Source organism: Conger conger, chromosome 17 (genome assembly GCF_963514075.1).
Source record: "Conger conger chromosome 17, fConCon1.1, whole genome shotgun sequence".
Classification (NCBI taxonomy): domain Eukaryota; kingdom Metazoa; phylum Chordata; class Actinopteri; order Anguilliformes; family Congridae; genus Conger; species Conger conger.
Window position 1 is genome coordinate 40,097,537 of NC_083776.1, and position 16,404 is coordinate 40,113,940.

At 50.0% G+C, this 16,404-nt stretch overlaps 12 non-coding genes and 4 pseudogenes across 12 annotated transcripts; all 16 read right to left on the bottom strand.

Moving 5' to 3' along the window:
* Positions 1 to 4,463: 4,463 nt before the first annotated feature.
* On the bottom strand, positions 4,464 to 4,572 carry LOC133117412 (5S ribosomal RNA; annotated as a pseudogene).
* A 63-nt stretch (positions 4,573 to 4,635) lies between these two features.
* On the bottom strand, positions 4,636 to 4,799 carry LOC133117182 (U1 spliceosomal RNA). Its single transcript, XR_009705983.1, has one exon. It is a non-coding gene; the product is annotated as a U1 spliceosomal RNA (small nuclear RNA).
* Positions 4,800 to 5,641: 842 nt separating this feature from the next.
* LOC133117483 (5S ribosomal RNA) lies at positions 5,642 to 5,750 on the bottom strand (annotated as a pseudogene).
* Positions 5,751 to 5,813: 63 nt separating this feature from the next.
* LOC133117198 (U1 spliceosomal RNA) lies at positions 5,814 to 5,977 on the bottom strand. Its single transcript, XR_009705999.1, has one exon. It is a non-coding gene; the product is annotated as a U1 spliceosomal RNA (small nuclear RNA).
* An 843-nt stretch (positions 5,978 to 6,820) lies between these two features.
* On the bottom strand, positions 6,821 to 6,929 carry LOC133117413 (5S ribosomal RNA; annotated as a pseudogene).
* Positions 6,930 to 6,992: 63 nt separating this feature from the next.
* On the bottom strand, positions 6,993 to 7,156 carry LOC133117719 (U1 spliceosomal RNA). The gene has a single exon (XR_009706261.1). It is a non-coding gene; the product is annotated as a U1 spliceosomal RNA (small nuclear RNA).
* An 823-nt stretch (positions 7,157 to 7,979) lies between these two features.
* LOC133117564 (5S ribosomal RNA) lies at positions 7,980 to 8,098 on the bottom strand. The gene has a single exon (XR_009706113.1). It is a non-coding gene; the product is annotated as a 5S ribosomal RNA (ribosomal RNA).
* A 63-nt stretch (positions 8,099 to 8,161) lies between these two features.
* On the bottom strand, positions 8,162 to 8,325 carry LOC133117720 (U1 spliceosomal RNA). The gene has a single exon (XR_009706262.1). It is a non-coding gene; the product is annotated as a U1 spliceosomal RNA (small nuclear RNA).
* An 841-nt stretch (positions 8,326 to 9,166) lies between these two features.
* LOC133117565 (5S ribosomal RNA) lies at positions 9,167 to 9,285 on the bottom strand. Its single transcript, XR_009706114.1, has one exon. It is a non-coding gene; the product is annotated as a 5S ribosomal RNA (ribosomal RNA).
* Positions 9,286 to 9,348: 63 nt separating this feature from the next.
* Positions 9,349 to 9,512, bottom strand: LOC133117721 (U1 spliceosomal RNA). Its single transcript, XR_009706263.1, has one exon. It is a non-coding gene; the product is annotated as a U1 spliceosomal RNA (small nuclear RNA).
* Positions 9,513 to 10,353: 841 nt separating this feature from the next.
* On the bottom strand, positions 10,354 to 10,462 carry LOC133117549 (5S ribosomal RNA; annotated as a pseudogene).
* A 63-nt stretch (positions 10,463 to 10,525) lies between these two features.
* Positions 10,526 to 10,689, bottom strand: LOC133117722 (U1 spliceosomal RNA). The gene has a single exon (XR_009706264.1). It is a non-coding gene; the product is annotated as a U1 spliceosomal RNA (small nuclear RNA).
* Positions 10,690 to 11,532: 843 nt separating this feature from the next.
* LOC133117518 (5S ribosomal RNA) lies at positions 11,533 to 11,651 on the bottom strand. The gene has a single exon (XR_009706107.1). It is a non-coding gene; the product is annotated as a 5S ribosomal RNA (ribosomal RNA).
* A 63-nt stretch (positions 11,652 to 11,714) lies between these two features.
* LOC133117724 (U1 spliceosomal RNA) lies at positions 11,715 to 11,878 on the bottom strand. Its single transcript, XR_009706266.1, has one exon. It is a non-coding gene; the product is annotated as a U1 spliceosomal RNA (small nuclear RNA).
* Positions 11,879 to 12,719: 841 nt separating this feature from the next.
* Positions 12,720 to 12,838, bottom strand: LOC133117567 (5S ribosomal RNA). Its single transcript, XR_009706115.1, has one exon. It is a non-coding gene; the product is annotated as a 5S ribosomal RNA (ribosomal RNA).
* A 63-nt stretch (positions 12,839 to 12,901) lies between these two features.
* Positions 12,902 to 13,070, bottom strand: LOC133117226 (U1 spliceosomal RNA). Its single transcript, XR_009706019.1, has one exon. It is a non-coding gene; the product is annotated as a U1 spliceosomal RNA (small nuclear RNA).
* Between the last annotated feature and the right edge of the window lie 3,334 nt (positions 13,071 to 16,404).

The window sequence follows — 16,404 nt, forward strand, 5'->3', positions numbered from 1 at the left end:
TCCGGACCCACGACCTGAGGGGTAGTCTCCTGGAGCCTGTACATGAGGGCCTTCGCCAAGAGCTTGTAGTCGGCCCCCAAGAGGTTAATAGGCCTCCAGTTTGTCAGGCTACGCTCATCACCCTTGCCCTTGTAAATAAGGGTGATGACGCTCTCTGTCATCGAGGGGGCCAACCGGCCCTCACTGTACACCGCGGAGAGCACCGATGTTAAATCTACCTTGAGGTGTTCCCAAAAGGTTTGGTAGTACTCGGCCGGGAGCCCGTCGGGACCCGGAGTTTTGCCGGTGTTCAGGCCTTTCACCACGTGGGTGAGCTCCTCCACGGACAGACTCTCCTCCTCCTCCTCCTCTCCTTCTCCTGCCCGGGGTGCTATGGCTGGGATGTCCTGTAGGTATGTGTCCACCATGTGCTCATCCATGTGCTTTGTGCTATACAGATCAGTGTAGAATGCCCTGATGTGGTTGTGTATATTCTGTTCACCCGTGATGATTTGTCCTGTGTTGTCCAGTAATGTCTGTATGTGATTCTTTTTGTTCTTGATCTTTCTAAAAAAGTAACGGGTGCATTTTTCATTTTGTTCTAGGTTTTGAATTCTGCTTTGATGTCTAATTTTTTCCTGTTCCTGTCTATAGAGTGCTGAGAGGTTGTGTTTGGCCTGTGTGATTTCTTGTGCGACCTGGAATCCCTGTGCCTGTAGTGCTGCTAGTCGTTGGAGTGTGCTGTGCAATTTTTTTGTTTGTTCCCTCCTTTTCTGTGCCTGCCTGCGTCCTGCCGTGATGAAGTAACCCTTAGTGCGTGTCTTGACCATTTCCCACCATTCTACGGGTGACGTGAAGAGTTCCTTGAGTGATGCCCATTCTTGTAGTCTATTGATGTATGCCTGTTTTATTGCTTTGTCCTCTAGTAGTGATGTGTTTAGTTTCCAGATTCCTCTCCCCCTGTGTGTTTGTGCTGGTGTTGTAATCTGGATGGTGAGTGCTTTGTGATCTGAAAAGAAGACTGTTTGTGCTGTGATGTTCTGTGATTGTATCTGATGGCTCAGAAGGAGGAGGTCTATCCGGGAAAAGGATTTGCCACAGGAACTCACCCACGTGTAGCGTGGCACCAGGTCCCGACCGGCGTCAGTGAGGGAGTAGTCCGCTATGACTGACGCCAGCTCCCGACTCGAGCGGTCCCTCCACGGCCGGCTCCGATCCTCATCCCTCAGGGCACAGTTGAAGTCCCCTGCCATCACGACGGGGAGGTTTCCCAAAAGGATTGGACGCAGCTTGGGGAAAAAGGCTGTGCGCTCATTTTGGTTTGCGGGTGCATAAACATTAATAACCTTAAAGTGAAAATTGTTATAAACAAGTTCAACTGCTAAAATCCTTCCTGCCTCCACCACTTTTTTCCGGGTTATCTTGACTGAGTTATTCTTGATTAATATTGCCACCCCATCTGCACGTGCCACACTCGAACCCGACCACACCGAATCCCCTATGGCCCATTCATTCTGATAATCTATGTAATCTGTTAAAAAGGGGATTCTACACTCTTGTAAACATAAAATGTCTGTGTTTTGTGTTGTGAGGAATGCCATGACGTCTGCCCTTTTCTTATTGTTCTGAATACTGCGTACGTTTAATGTGAGGATGTTTAATGTGCTCATGATTGTTGTTGTAGTGGTAACTAGTGCAATGACAGTGGTGTATGTATGGTACTGCGTCCAATCCATAGCTGATCACGGGAGGTGATATTTACTTCTGCCCTTTCCCTGTTCTAGATTCTGGAGGACCCCCCCCGGGTGGATTGGAGGAGGACCTGGCGGGCAGAGTGGTGAGCGGTGTGGCTGGCTTACCGGCTCTCGACGCACCCAGGGCTGCCTGCGAAGCGTGCACTGGTCCAGCTGTGTCCGGGCGGGTGTCAATGTAAAGTTTGGTGAGTCGGAGTGTTTCCCTAGATACGCGTGCCTGTGGGGGTGGTCGTGTCTGTGGGTGTTGTAATTTGACCGTCCTGTCTATAACTTCTCCCCATATGTAGTCCAGTTCAGGTGCGTCGTCTTTGTCAGGTGTGCTGTGTGAAGTTCTGGGTCTGGTGGGTTTTGCTGGTGCTGGTTGTACTGGTTCTGTCATCGTTTTCCCAGAGGAGCGGTGTGTCCTTGGGGTGACTACGGGTTTGGGGGGTATTTGGGTAGTGGTCGGGCTGTCCGTCTGTGCGTGTTTTACTGGCTGTGCTGGTTTGTCAGGTTGTGTCGGCGGTTCCACTGTCTGTGGAGGTGGCGGTGGTGGCTGTTTTTCTGGTGGTGGTGGTGGTGGTGCTGGGGGTTGTTTTTCTGCTTGTGTGGGTTCTGGTTCTGTGTCCTGATTGGTGGAGGTGGTGGTAGTTCTTTTCCTTTCCCGTGGTCGGGGGTCTCTTTTTCTTTTTCCAAGGATGTCTGGTGACAGTGTGTCTGTTGTGTTGTCTGTGTCTGTGGGCAGAGTGGAGGGTGTGCTGTCTGTGATCTCAATCTCCTCGTCCTCGCTCTTGACTTCTATCTGTTCAGTGTCTGTAGTGGTGGAAGGGGAGTTGGTGCTAGTACTGTCTTGTGTCGTGCACTGTCCAGGATTTCCACACGGGAGTGAGTCTGTCTGTGTGTCTGGTCCAACTGTCTCCATCTGTGAGGGGTTTGGGGGCTGGTCTGTGTCGGGTTCTGTCTCGGACTGTGGTGTAGGGGTGGGTTGTTCTGTGGTGGTGGGGTGCTGAGGGGGGGTCTGTGCGGGTTCTGTGGTTGCATCGTGTGTTTGTGGGTTTGTGTTGGTTGTGTTTTGTGGGGGTGGTGCTGTGTTCTGTGGAGGGGGTGCTGTGTCCTGTGTAGGGTGGTCTGTGCCCTGTTGTGCGTTGCTGTCTGTGCGTGCTCGTGTTTTGTTGGCATATGAGGAGGGACAGTCCCTGAAAACATGCTCCTGGCTCCCACATAGATTACACCTCCTTGCCTCTGTGCATTTGTTTGTCTGGTGCTCCCCTCCACAATTTTTACATTTAATCACCGTGCATGCTGCTGCAAGGTGCCCCAGGTTCCCACAGGTGCGGCAAAGTTTTGGCATCCCATTATAAAAAATTTGTCCCCTGTTCTGTCCCAAAGTGATGGTGCTGGGTAAATGCCTGACCCCCCCGATGGATGTGTCGTCTGGGTGCAGACGGACTAACCATTTTCTGGCGCCTGTCCACACCCCGTCCTCGTCGTATACCCGTCTCACGTCCGATACCAATGTGCCGTGTCTGCTTAACCAAAGTGAAATGTCATAATCTGAAACTGATTCATTATAAAATAAAACTGTAATAACCTTAACCTCCCTGTCAGTGAGTGCTTCTACTGTGAATTTGTTCAGTGGTGTTTGTGTGGCTTTCTGTCTGTACTGATTCCAAAACATCTCTAGTGTCTGTGCATTCTTAAAACTGGTTTCAAATATGTCCCTAGGACCAGGCAGCTTGAACAGGCAGTTCAAGTCAGACGGAGCGAAGCCCAAACCTCTCTGCAGCACTGCTCTGCTGAACTCCAGGCGTGTCAGTGATGGTTCCGGGTCAGTGCGGTTGTGGATGAATCTGACTGCCCTGGGTGAACCGCCTTCGTGATCACGGTATCTCCCCTGCCAGGTAAGTATGAGTTGGACTCCGCAAGGGATGGGCCGGACCGCTAGGTGGTACGTTGCACAGTTACGGTTTCTGAGTATTCGGCTAGCAGCCCGTCAAGTCACAATGTCTAGCCGGTTCAAAAGTCTGATTTGCGCTCTTGCGGCTAGCCGCATAAACGATGGCAACCTTTTCATTCATGTACTTCTTTTTTTTTCATGTGTTTATTATTTTGGCGTTTTCCCACCGCATTTCAAGGACGACTTTCTGTTTCCCCACAATGCAACAGTGTACATCGCCCTCAACCGCAAACAGAGCGCATTTCAGTCGCGGTGATGTCACGTCGAACACCAAGCCAGAGCCCTGCCGAAATGCGACACCTAAATGGACAAGTGACCGTGTGCAAGATGCGACGTGAGTTCCAAACGGTTCGTCGGGTGTGCTTGAAAATGGCCTCAAATTAAAGCTGACAGTCTGCACTTGAACTTGGTTGTCGTTGTGTCCTTTCAAACTGAAATCGCTAGAGCGCAGAACCAAAAGAAGAAAAACACGTGCCACTGTCCAATGAAGTGCGGCGCTCACTGTAACTCGGCAATCCTGCTTCATGATAGGCTACAGACGTGTAAGGAAAATGTGCGGTACTCTTGGTGTGAAGTGAATTTGCATTGCACTGATTTAGCCTGTGTTGTGTCTAAAATAGCGCCGTACGTAATGAATTTGGATGCTAGCCTTGTTCCTTTGCAATGCGCTGCCCAAGTGTCTGGGTAAGACATGAGAAGCATAAACGGGTAATAGACTAAACGATATAGCACTGTGCGCGACGTGTTTTGAACGTTGTGAAACAGCAGCGCCTGTCCAAAAGCATAGTGAAAAAAGCTTACAGCACCTGGTATTCCCAGGCGGTCTCCCATCCAAGTACTAACCGGGCCCGACCCTGCTTAGCTTCCGAGATCGGGCGTATTCAGAGTGGTATGGCCGTAAGCGAAGGAAAGGCAGCACAAGGGGGTGTTTGCACATTAATCGAGTCTATCGTTTGACCACGTGATCAGAGGAGAGCGCGAACGCAGTCCCCCACTAGCAGAAATTATGCAGTCGAGATTCCCACATTTGAGGAATTCGCAGGGGTCAACACAGCCGGAGTGCAATGGCCAAGCCTCGCCCTGGGTGAACCGCCTTCGTGATCACGGTATCTCCCCTGCCAGGTAAGTATGAGTTGGAATCCGCAAGGGATGGGTCGGACCGCTAGGTGGTACGGTGCACAGTTACGGTTTCTGAGTATTCGGCTAGCAGCCCGTCAAGTCACAATGTCTAGCCGGTTCAAAAGTCTGATTTGCGCTCTTGCGGCTAGCCGCATAAACGATGGCAACCTTTTCATTCATGTACTTCTTTTTTTTTCATGTGTTTATTATTTTGGCGTTTTCCCACCGCATTTCAAGGACGACTTTCTGTTTCCGCACAATGCAACAGTGTACATCGCCCTCAACCGCAAACAGAGCGCATTTCAGTCGCGGTGATGTCACGTCGAACACCAAGCCAGAGCCCTGCCGAAATGCGACACCTAAATGGACAAGTGACCGTGTGCAAGATGCGACGTGAGTTCCAAACGGTTCGTCGGGTGTGCTTGAAAATGGCCTCAAATTAAAGCTGACAGTCTGCACTTGAACTTGGTTGTCGTTGTGTCCTTTCAAACTGAAATCGCTAGAGCGCAGAACCAAAAGAAGAAAAACACGTGCCACTGTCCAATGAAGTGCGGCGCTCACTGTAACTCGGCAATCCTGCTTCATGATAGGCTACAGACGTGTAAGGAAAATGTGCGGTACTCTTGGTGTGAAGTGAATTTGCATTGCACTGATTTAGCCTGTGTTGTGTCTAAAATAGCGCCGTACGTAATGAATTTGGATGCTAGCCTTGTTCCTTTGCAATGCGCTGCCCAAGTGTCTGGGTAAGACATGAGAAGCATAAACGGGTAATAGACTAAACGATATAGCACTGTGCGCGACGTGTTTTGAACGTTGTGAAACAGCAGCGCCTGTCCAAAAGCATAGTGAAAAAAGCTTACAGCACCTGGTATTCCCAGGCGGTCTCCCATCCAAGTACTAACCGGGCCCGACCCTGCTTAGCTTCCGAGATCAGGCGTATTCAGAGTGGTATGGCCGTAAGCGAAGGAAAGGCAGCACAAGGGGGTATTTGCACATTAATCGAGTCTATCGTTTGACCACGTGATCAGGGGAGAGCGCGAACGCAGTCCCCCACTAGCAGAAATTATACAGTCGAGATTCCCACATTTGAGGAATTCGCAGGGGTCAACACAGCCAGAGTGCAATGGCCGAGCCTCGCCCTGAGTGAACCGCCTTCGTGATCACGGTATCTCCCCTGCCAGGTAAGTAGGAGTTGGAATCCGAAAGGGATGGGCCGGACCGCTAGGTGGTACGTTGCACAGTTACGGTTTCTGAGTATTCGGCTAGCAGCCCGTCAAGTCACAATGTCTAGCCGGTTCAAAAGTCTGATTTGCGCTCTTGCGGCTAGCCGCATAAACGATGGCAACCTTTTCATTCATGTACTTCTTTTTTTTTTCATGTGTTTATTATTTTGGCGTTTTCCCACCGCATTTCAAGGACGACTTTCTGTTTCCCCACAATGCAACAGTGTACATTGCCCTCAACCGCAAACAGAGCGCATTTCAGTCGCGGTGATGTCACGTCGAACACCAAGCCAGAGCCCTGCCGAAATGCGACACCTAAATGGACAAGTGACCGTGTGCAAGATGCGACGTGAGTTCCAAACGGTTCGTCGGGTGTGCTTGAAAATGGCCTCAAATTAAAGCTGACAGTCTGCACTTGAACTTGGTTGTCGTTGTGTCCTTTCAAACTGAAATCGCTAGAGCGCAGAACCAAAAGAAGAAAAACACGTGCCACTGTCCAATGAAGTGCGGCGCTCACTGTAACTCGGCAATCCTGCTTCATGATAGGCTACAGACGTGTAAGGAAAATGTGCGGTACTCTTGGTGTGAAGTGAATTTGCATTGCACTGATTTAACCTGTGTTGTGTCTAAAATAGCGCCGTAGGTAATGAATTTGGATGCTAGCCTTGTTCCTTTGCAATGCGCTGCCCAAGTGTCTGGGTAAGACATGAGAAGCATAAACGGGTAATAGACTAAACGATATAGCACTGTGCGCGACGTGTTTTGAACGTTGTGAAACAGCAGCGCCTGTCCAAAAGCATAGTGAAAAAAGCTTACAGCACCTGGTATTCCCAGGCGGTCTCCCATCCAAGTACTAACCGGGCCCGACCCTGCTTAGCTTCCGAGATCGGGCGTATTCAGAGTGGTATGGCCGTAAGCGAAGGAAAGGCAGCACAAGGGGGTATTTGCACATTAATCGAGTCTATCGTTTGACCACGTGATCAGGGGAGAGCGCGAACGCAGTCCCCCACTAGCAGAAATTATGCAGTCGAGATTCCCACATTTGAGGAATTCGCAGGGGTCAACACAGCCGGAGTGCAATGGCCGAGCCTCGCCCTGGGTGAACCGCCTTCGTGATCACGGTATCTCCCCTGCCAGGTAAGTATGAGTTGGAATCCGCAAGGGATGGGCCGGACCGCTAGGTGGTACGTTGCACAGTTACGGTTTCTGAGTATTCGGCTAGCAGCCCGTCAAGTCACAATGTCTAGCCGGTTCAAAAGTCTGATTTGCGCTCTTGCGGCTAGCCGCATAAACGATGGCAACCTTTTCATTCATGTGTTTATTATTTTGGCGTTTTCCCACCGCATTTCAAGGACGACTTTCTGTTTCCGCACAATGCAACAGTGTACATCGCCCTCAACCGCAAACAGAGCGCATTTCAGTCGCGGTGATGTCACGTCGAACACCAAGCCAGAGCCCTGCCGAAATGCGACACCTAAATGGACAAGTGACCGTGTGCAAGATGCGACGTGAGTTCCAAACGGTTCGTCGGGTGTGCTTGAAAATGGCCTCAAATTAAAGCTGACAGTCTGCACTTGAACTTGGTTGTCGTTGTGTCCTTTCAAACTGAAATCGCTAGAGCGCAGAACCAAAAGAAGAAAAACACGTGCCACTGTCCAATGAAGTGCGGCGCTCACTGTAACTCGGCAATCCTGCTTCATGATAGGCTACAGACGTGTAAGGAAAATGTGCGGTACTCTTGGTGTGAAGTGAATTTGCATTGCACTGATTTAACCTGTGTTGTGTCTAAAATAGCGCCGTACGTAATGAATTTGGATGCTAGCCTTGTTCCTTTGCAATGCGCTGCCCAAGTGTCTGGGTAAGACATGAGAAGCATAAACGGGTAATAGACTAAACGATATAGCACTGTGCGCGACGTGTTTTGAACGTTGTGAAACAGCAGCGCCTGTCCAAAAGCATAGTGAAAAAAGCTTACAGCACCTGGTATTCCCAGGCGGTCTCCCATCCAAGTACTAACCGGGCCCGACCCTGCTTAGCTTCCGAGATCAGACGAGATCGGGCGTATTCAGAGTGGTATGGCCGTAAGCGAAGGAAAGGCAGCACAAGGGGGTATTTGCACATTAATCGAGTCTATCGTTTGACCACGTGATCAGGGGAGAGCGCGAACGCAGTCCCCCACTAGCAGAAATTATGCAGTCGAGATTCCCACATTTGAGGAATTCGCAGGGGTCAACACAGCCGGAGTGCAATGGCCGAGCCTCGCCCTGGGTGAACCGCCTTCGTGATCACGGTATCTCCCCTGCCAGGTAAGTATGAGTTGGAATCCGCAAGGGATGGGCCGGACCGCTAGGTGGTACGTTGCACAGTTACGGTTTCTGAGTATTCGGCTAGCAGCCCGTCAAGTCACAATGTCTAGCCGGTTCAAAAGTCTGATTTGCGCTCTTGCGGCTAGCCGCATAAACAATGGCAACCTTTTCATTCATGTACTTCTTTTTTTTCATGTGTTTATTATTTTGGCGTTTTCCCACCGCATTTCAAGGACGACTTTCTGTTTCCGCACAATGCAACAGTGTACATCGCCCTCAACCGCAAACAGAGCGCATTTCAGTCGCGGTGATGTCACGTCGAACACCAAGCCAGAGCCCTGCCGAAATGCGACACCTAAATGGACAAGTGACCGTGTGCAAGATGCGACGTGAGTTCCAAACGGTTCGTCGGGTGTGCTTGAAAATGGCCTCAAATTAAAGCTGACAGTCTGCACTTGAACTTGGTTGTCGTTGTGTCCTTTCAAACTGAAATCGCTAGAGCGCAGAACCAAAAGAAGAAAAACACGTGCCACTGTCCAATGAAGTGCGGCGCTCACTGTAACTCGGCAATCCTGCTTCATGATAGGCTACAGACGTGTAAGGAAAATGTGCGGTACTCTTGGTGTGAAGTGAATTTGCATTGCACTGATTTAACCTGTGTTGTGTCTAAAATAGCGCCGTACGTAATGAATTTGGATGCTAGCCTTGTTCCTTTGCAATGCGCTGCCCAAGTGTCTGGGTAAGACATGAGAAGCATAAACGGGTAATAGACTAAACGATATAGCACTGTGCGCGACGTGTTTTGAACGTTGTGAAACAGCAGCGCCTGTCCAAAAGCATAGTGAAAAAAGCTTACAGCACCTGGTATTCCCAGGCGGTCTCCCATCCAAGTACTAACCGGGCCCGACCCTGCTTAGCTTCCGAGATCAGACGAGATCGGGCGTATTCAGAGTGGTATGGCCGTAAGCGAAGGAAAGGCAGCACAAGGGGGTATTTGCACATTAATCGAGTCTATCGTTTGACCACGTGATCAGGGGAGAGCGCGAACGCAGTCCCCCACTAGCAGAAATTATGCAGTCGAGATTCCCACATTTGAGGAATTCGCAGGGGTCAACACAGCCGGAGTGCAATGGCCGAGCCTCGCCCTGGGTGAACCGCCTTCGTGATCACGGTATCTCCCCTGCCAGGTAAGTATGAGTTGGAATCCGCAAGGGATGGGCCGGACCGCTAGGTGGTACGTTGCACAGTTACGGTTTCTGAGTATTCGGCTAGCAGCCCGTCAAGTCACAATGTCTAGCCGGTTCAAAAGTCTGATTTGCGCTCTTGCGGCTAGCCGCATAAACAATGGCAACCTTTTCATTCATGTACTTCTTTTTTTTCATGTGTTTATTATTTTGGCGTTTTCCCACCGCATTTCAAGGACGACTTTCTGTTTCCGCACAATGCAACAGTGTACATCGCCCTCAACCGCAAACAGAGCGCATTTCAGTCGCGGTGATGTCACGTCGAACACCAAGCCAGAGCCCTGCCGAAATGCGACACCTAAATGGACAAGTGACCGTGTGCAAGATGCGACGTGAGTTCCAAACGGTTCGTCGGGTGTGCTTGAAAATGGCCTCAAATTAAAGCTGACAGTCTGCACTTGAACTTGGTTGTCGGTGTGTCCTTTCAAACTGAAATCGCTAGAGCGCAGAACCAAAAGAAGAAAAACACGTGCCACTGTCCAATGAAGTGCGGCGCTCACTGTAACTCGGCAATCCTGCTTCATGATAGGCTACAGACGTGTAAGGAAAATGTGCGGTACTCTTGGTGTGAAGTGAATTTGCATTGCACTGATTTAACCTGTGTTGTGTCTAAAATAGCGCCGTACGTAATGAATTTGGATGCTAGCCTTGTTCCTTTGCAATGCGCTGCCCAAGTGTCTGGGTAAGACATGAGAAGCATAAACGGGTAATAGACTAAACGATATAGCACTGTGCGCGACGTGTTTTGAACGTTGTGAAACAGCAGCGCCTGTCCAAAAGCATAGTGAAAAAAGCTTACAGCACCTGGTATTCCCAGGCGGTCTCCCATCCAAGTACTAACCGGGCCCGACCCTGCTTAGCTTCCGAGATCAGACGTATTCAGAGTGGTATGGCCGTAAGCGAAGGAAAGGCAGAACAACGGGGTATTTGCACATTAATCGAGTCTATCATTTGACCACGTGATCAGGGGAGAGCGCGAACGCAGTCCCCCACTAGCAGAAATTATGCAGTCGAGATTCCCACATTTGAGGAATTCGCAGGGGTCAACACAGCCGGAGTGCAATGGCCGAGCCTCGCCCTGGGTGAACCGCCTTCGTGATCACGGTATCTCCCCTGCCAGGTAAGTATGAGTTGGAATCCGCAAGGGATGGGCCGGACCGCTAGGTGGTACGTTGCACAGTTACGGTTTCTGAGTATTCGGCAAGCAGCCCGTCAAGTCACAATGTCTAGCCGGTTCAAAAGTCTGATTTGCGCTCCTGCGGCTAGCCGCATAAACGATGGCAACCTTTTCATTCATGTACTTCTTTTTTTTTCATGTGTTTATTATTTTGGCGTTTTCCCACCGCATTTCAAGGACGACTTTCTGTTTCCCCACAATGCAACAGTGTACATCGCCCTCAACCGCAAACAGAGCGCATTTCAGTCGCGGTGATGTCACGTCGAACACCAAGCCAGAGCCCTGCCGAAATGCGACACCTAAATGGACAAGTGACCGTGTGCAAGATGCGACGTGAGTTCCAAACGGTTCGTCGGGTGTGCTTGAAAATGGCCTCAAATTAAAGCTGACAGTCTGCACTTGAACTTGGTTGTCGTTGTGTCCTTTCAAACTGAAATCGCTAGAGCGCAGAACCAAAAGAAGAAAAACACGTGCCACTGTCCAATGAAGTGCGGCGCTCACTGTAACTCGGCAATCCTGCTTCATGATAGGCTACAGACGTGTAAGGAAAATGTGCGGTACTCTTGGTGTGAAGTGAATTTGCATTGCACTGATTTAGCCTGTGTTGTGTCTAAAATAGCGCCGTACGTAATGAATTTGGATGCTAGCCTTGTTCCTTTGCAATGCGCTGCCCAAGTGTCTGGGTAAGACATGAGAAGCATAAACGGGTAATAGACTAAACGATATAGCACTGTGCGCGACGTGTTTTGAACGTTGTGAAACAGCAGCGCCTGTCCAAAAGCATAGTGAAAAAAAGCTTACAGCACCTGGTATTCCCAGGCGGTCACCCATCCAAGTACTAACCGGGCCCGACCCTGCTTAGCTTCCGAGATCAGACGAGATCGGGCGTATTCAGAGTGGTATGGCTGTAAGCGAAGGAAAGGCAGCACAAGGGGGTATTTGCACATTAATCGAGTCTATCGTTTGACCACGTGATCAGGGGAGAGCGCGAACGCAGTCCCCCACTAGCAGAAATTATGCAGTCGAGATTCCCACATTTGAGGAATTCGCAGGGGTCAACACAGCCGGAGTGCAATGGCCGAGCCTCGCCCTGGGTGAACCGCCTTCGTGATCACGGTATCTCCCCTGCCAGGTAAGTATGAGTTGGAATCTGCAAGGGATGGGCCGGACCGCTAGGTGGTACGTTGCACAGTTACGGTTTCTGAGTATTCGGCTAGCAACCCGTCAAGTCACAATGTCTAGCCGGTTCAAAAGTCTGATTTGCGCTCTTGCGGCTAGCCGCATAAACGATGGCAACCTTTTCATTCATGTACTTCTTTTTTTTCATGTGTTTATTATTTTGGCGTTTTCCCACCGCATTTCAAGGACGACTTTCTGTTTCCCCACAATGCAACAGTGTACATCGCCCTCAACCGCAAACAGAGCGCATTTCAGTCGCGGTGATGTCACGTCGAACACCAAGCCAGAGCCCTGCCGAAATGCGACACCTAAATGGACAAGTGACCGTGTGCAAGATGCGACGTGAGTTCCAAACGGTTCGTCGGGTGTGCTTGAAAATGGCCTCAAATTAAAGCTGACAGTCTGCACTTGAACTTGGTTGTCGTTGTGTCCTTTCAAACTGAAATCGCTAGAGCGCAGAACCAAAAGAAGAAAAACATGTGCCACTGTCCAATGAAGTGCGGCGCTCACTGTAACTCGGCAATCCTGCTTCATGATAGGCTACAGACGTGTAAGGAAAATGTGCGGTACTCTTGGTGTGAAGTGAATTTGCATTGCACTGATTTAGCCTGTGTTGTGTCTAAAATAGCGCCGTACGTAATGAATTTGGATGCTAGCCTTGTTCCTTTGCAATGCGCTGCCCAAGTGTCTGGGTAAGACATGAGAAGCATAAACGGGTAATAGACTAAACGATATAGCACTGTGCGCGACGTGTTTTGAACGTTGTGAAACAGCAGCGCCTGTCCAAAAGCATAGTGAAAAAAGCTTACAGCACCTGGTATTCCCAGGCGGTCTCCCATCCAAGTACTAACCGGGCCCGACCCTGCTTAGCTTCCGAGATCAGACGAGATCGGGCGTATTCAGAGTGGTATGGCCGTAAGCGAAGGAAAGGCAGCACAAGGGGGTATTTGCACATTAATCGAGTCTATCGTTTGACCACGTGATCAGGGGAGAGCGCGAACGCAGTCCCCCACTAGCAGAAATTATGCAGTCGAGATTCCCACATTTGAGGAATTCGCAGGGGTCAACACAGCCGGAGTGCAATGGCCGAGCCTCGCCCTGGGTGAACCGTTATTTCTTTTATTGAGTTTCACTTACTCTCCCTTTTACATTTAATTTACATTCATACTTACATTTACTTACATTTACTTACATAACACATATTTACATTGCAAACGTCAGACAGAAACAAACAGAGTTACATTTAAACATGACCGCAGACAATACCAAAATACATTAAGACATTACTGAGTTTCACTTACTTTCACTTTTACATTTCATTCACATTCATACTTACATTTACTTACGTAACACATATTTACATTGCAAACGTCAGACAGTAACAAACAGAGTTACATTTAAACATGACCGCAGACAATACCACAATACATTAAGACAGTGGACAGTACACAGTAAACATTACATACATTACCCAAGGGAAGGCTTCGGGGGTGTAGGTGTCCGGCTGTATGTGTATTGTCCAGGGTGTCCGTGTCATATGTATAATTCTGTGCTGTTGTGAATTTTCCATTTTGTGTTTGTGGTGCTCTTTCCGGCTTTGTGACAGTCCAGGTGATAGTAGTCCTTGATGTGGTTGGTGATCTGCCGGGTGATGATGATGTTGTGAAGTTCCTGTTTTTGAAAAAACATGATGTTGCGTGCGTCCCATAAAGTGTGCTTGGTGATGTTGATCACCCTCCAGGCAATCTCCTCCTCAGCAGATGTGATCCCGTTGCGGGGGCCGAGGAGGATATCCCGGAGGGTCAGTGACTGTGTGTCAGTGTATGTGTCCAGGAAAGTGAAAATGGATTGCCAGATAGATTTGGCCTTTCTGCAGTGCCACAGGAGGTGATCTCCGGTTTCCTTTTCGTTACAGCGAGGGTACGGGCATGTCTCCGCCAGGGCCAAGCTCCTCCTGAACATGAACACCCTGGTGGGGAGAGCTTTCAGCACAGCTAGCCACGCCAGGTCTTTCTGTGTGTTCAGAAGGCATGAGTGATTTATGTTTTTCCAAACTGTAGTGGCTGTGCTGTGGGTCGTGTTGTCGGGTCTGTGTAAATGTTCCTGTGCATTTGTGATGTTTTTGATTTCCTGAAATGTCCAGTGAGTGAGCTGTGCAGTGTGCAGACGTGCTGTGTAGATGTACCGGCGGAGTGACCTGTAGGGCTGGGGGGGGTCCCAGGAGTAGGGGTGCCTGTGATCCAGGATGCAGAGCCCCAGGGGTCTTAAGCTGGTGGTGAAGTAAAAACGGGTCATGTATCCGGTTTTGTTACTGCGGTTTTTTATGGAGTTGATGTGGTAGGCGAGGCTCTGCATCCTGATCAGTTCTGCGACGTTTGGCACGCCTCTACCCCCGTTCCTAGGGTCCTTCCACATGATCAGCCTCTTTACCCTCTCCTGCCTACTCCCCCAGACAAAACCAAAGACAATTTTGTTAATTTGTTTCTCAATATGCTTGTCTGGGGGAAAGATCTTTCCGACATAGGCGAGGATCGGGTAAAGGATAGTCTGTACTATGAGGATTCTCCCCGTCATTGACAGTGCCCTGGAACTCCAACTGCAGGTCTTAGCTCGAGCCCGGCCGAGGGCCCCGGCCCAGCTCCGGCCCCCGGGGTTGGTCCTGTCGAACGTGACGCCAAGGATGTTCACGGATGTACGAATGGGAAATGTGTCCGACAGGACCTGGTCGACCGCCCAGGCCCTGGACACAAACACCTCGCTCTTGGTCTTGTTAATTATCGCGGAGGTGGCTGTGCAGAAGTGGTCCAGAGTCCTAATGATGTGCTGTACAGAGGTTTGTTCAGTGCAGAAAAGTGTGATGTCGTCCATGTATGCAAGTGCCTTGAGTTGTTCTGTGCACCCTGGGAGTGTGTAGCCGGTGATGTCTGTGTTTGTCCTGATTTTGTGTAAGAGTGGTTCCAGGCAGTGTATGTACAGTAGTGCAGAAAGTGGGCAACCCTGTCTAACCCCTGAGTGTATGGGAAAGTGTTCTGTAGTGTGTCCATTAACCAGTATTTTTGCTGTGTTGTTTTGATAGATGATGTGAATCCATTTTCTAAGACCAAGAGGGAGGTTCATTGCCTCCAGGACCTTAAACATGTAGCTATGGCCCACTCTGTCGAAGGCCTTCTCCTGATCTAGATTAAACATGCAAAAAGGTTTCGACCGTTCGACAGAGTGGGCCATGATGTCCCGAATGAGCACCAGGTTATCGGCGGTCGACCTCTCCGGGACCCCGCAAGCCTGGTCCGGACCCACGACCTGAGGGGTAGTCTCCTGGAGCCTGTACATGAGGGCCTTCGCCAAGAGCTTGTAGTCGGCCCCCAAGAGGTTAATAGGCCTCCAGTTTGTCAGGCTACGCTCATCACCCTTGCCCTTGTAAATAAGGGTGATGACGCTCTCTGTCATCGAGGGGGCCAACCGGCCCTCACTGTACACCGCGGAGAGCACCGATGTTAAATCTACCTTGAGGTGTTCCCAAAAGGTTTGGTAGTACTCGGCCGGGAGCCCGTCGGGACCCGGAGTTTTGCCGGTGTTCAGGCCTTTCACCACGTGGGTGAGCTCCTCCACGGACAGACTCTCCTCCTCCTCTCCTTCTCCTGCCCGGGGTGCTATGGCTGGGATGTCATGTAGGTATGTGTCCACCATGTGCTCATCCATGTGCTTTGTGCTATACAGATCAGTGTAGAATGCCCTGATGTGGTTGTGTATATTCTGTTCACCCGTGATGATTTGTCCTGTGTTGTCCAGTAATGTCTGTATGTGATTCTTTTTGTTCTTGATCTTCCTATAAAAGTAACGGGTGCATTTTTCATTTTGTTCGAGGTGTTGAACTCTGCTTTGATGTCTAATTTTTTCCTGTTCCTGTCTATAGAGTGCTGAGAGGTTGTGTTTGGCCTGTGTGATTTCTTGTGCGACCTGGAATCCCTGTGCCTGTAGTGCTGCTAGTCGTTGGAGTGTGCTGTGCAATTTTTTTGTTTGTTCCCTCCTTTTCTGTGCCTGCCTGCGTCCTGCCGTGATGAAGTAACCCTTAGTGCGTGTCTTGACCATTTCCCACCATTCTACGGGTGACGTGAAGAGTTCCTTGAGTGATGCCCATTCTTGTAGTCTATTGATGTATGCCTGTTTTATTGCTTTGTCCTCTAGTAATGATGTGTTTAGTTTCCAGATTCCTCTCCCCCTGTGTGTTTGTGCTGGTGTTGTAATCTGGATGGTGAGTGCTTTGTGATCTGAAAAGAAGACTGTTTGTGCTGTGATGTTCTGTGATTGTATCTGATGGCTCAGAAGGAGGAGGTCTATCCGGGAAAAGGATTTGCCACAGGAACTCACCCACGTGTAGCGTGGCACCAGGTCCCGACCGGCGTCAGTGAGGGAGTAGTCCGCTATGACTGACGCCAGCTCCCGACTCGAGCGGTCCCTCCACGGCCGGCTCCGATCCTCATCCCTCA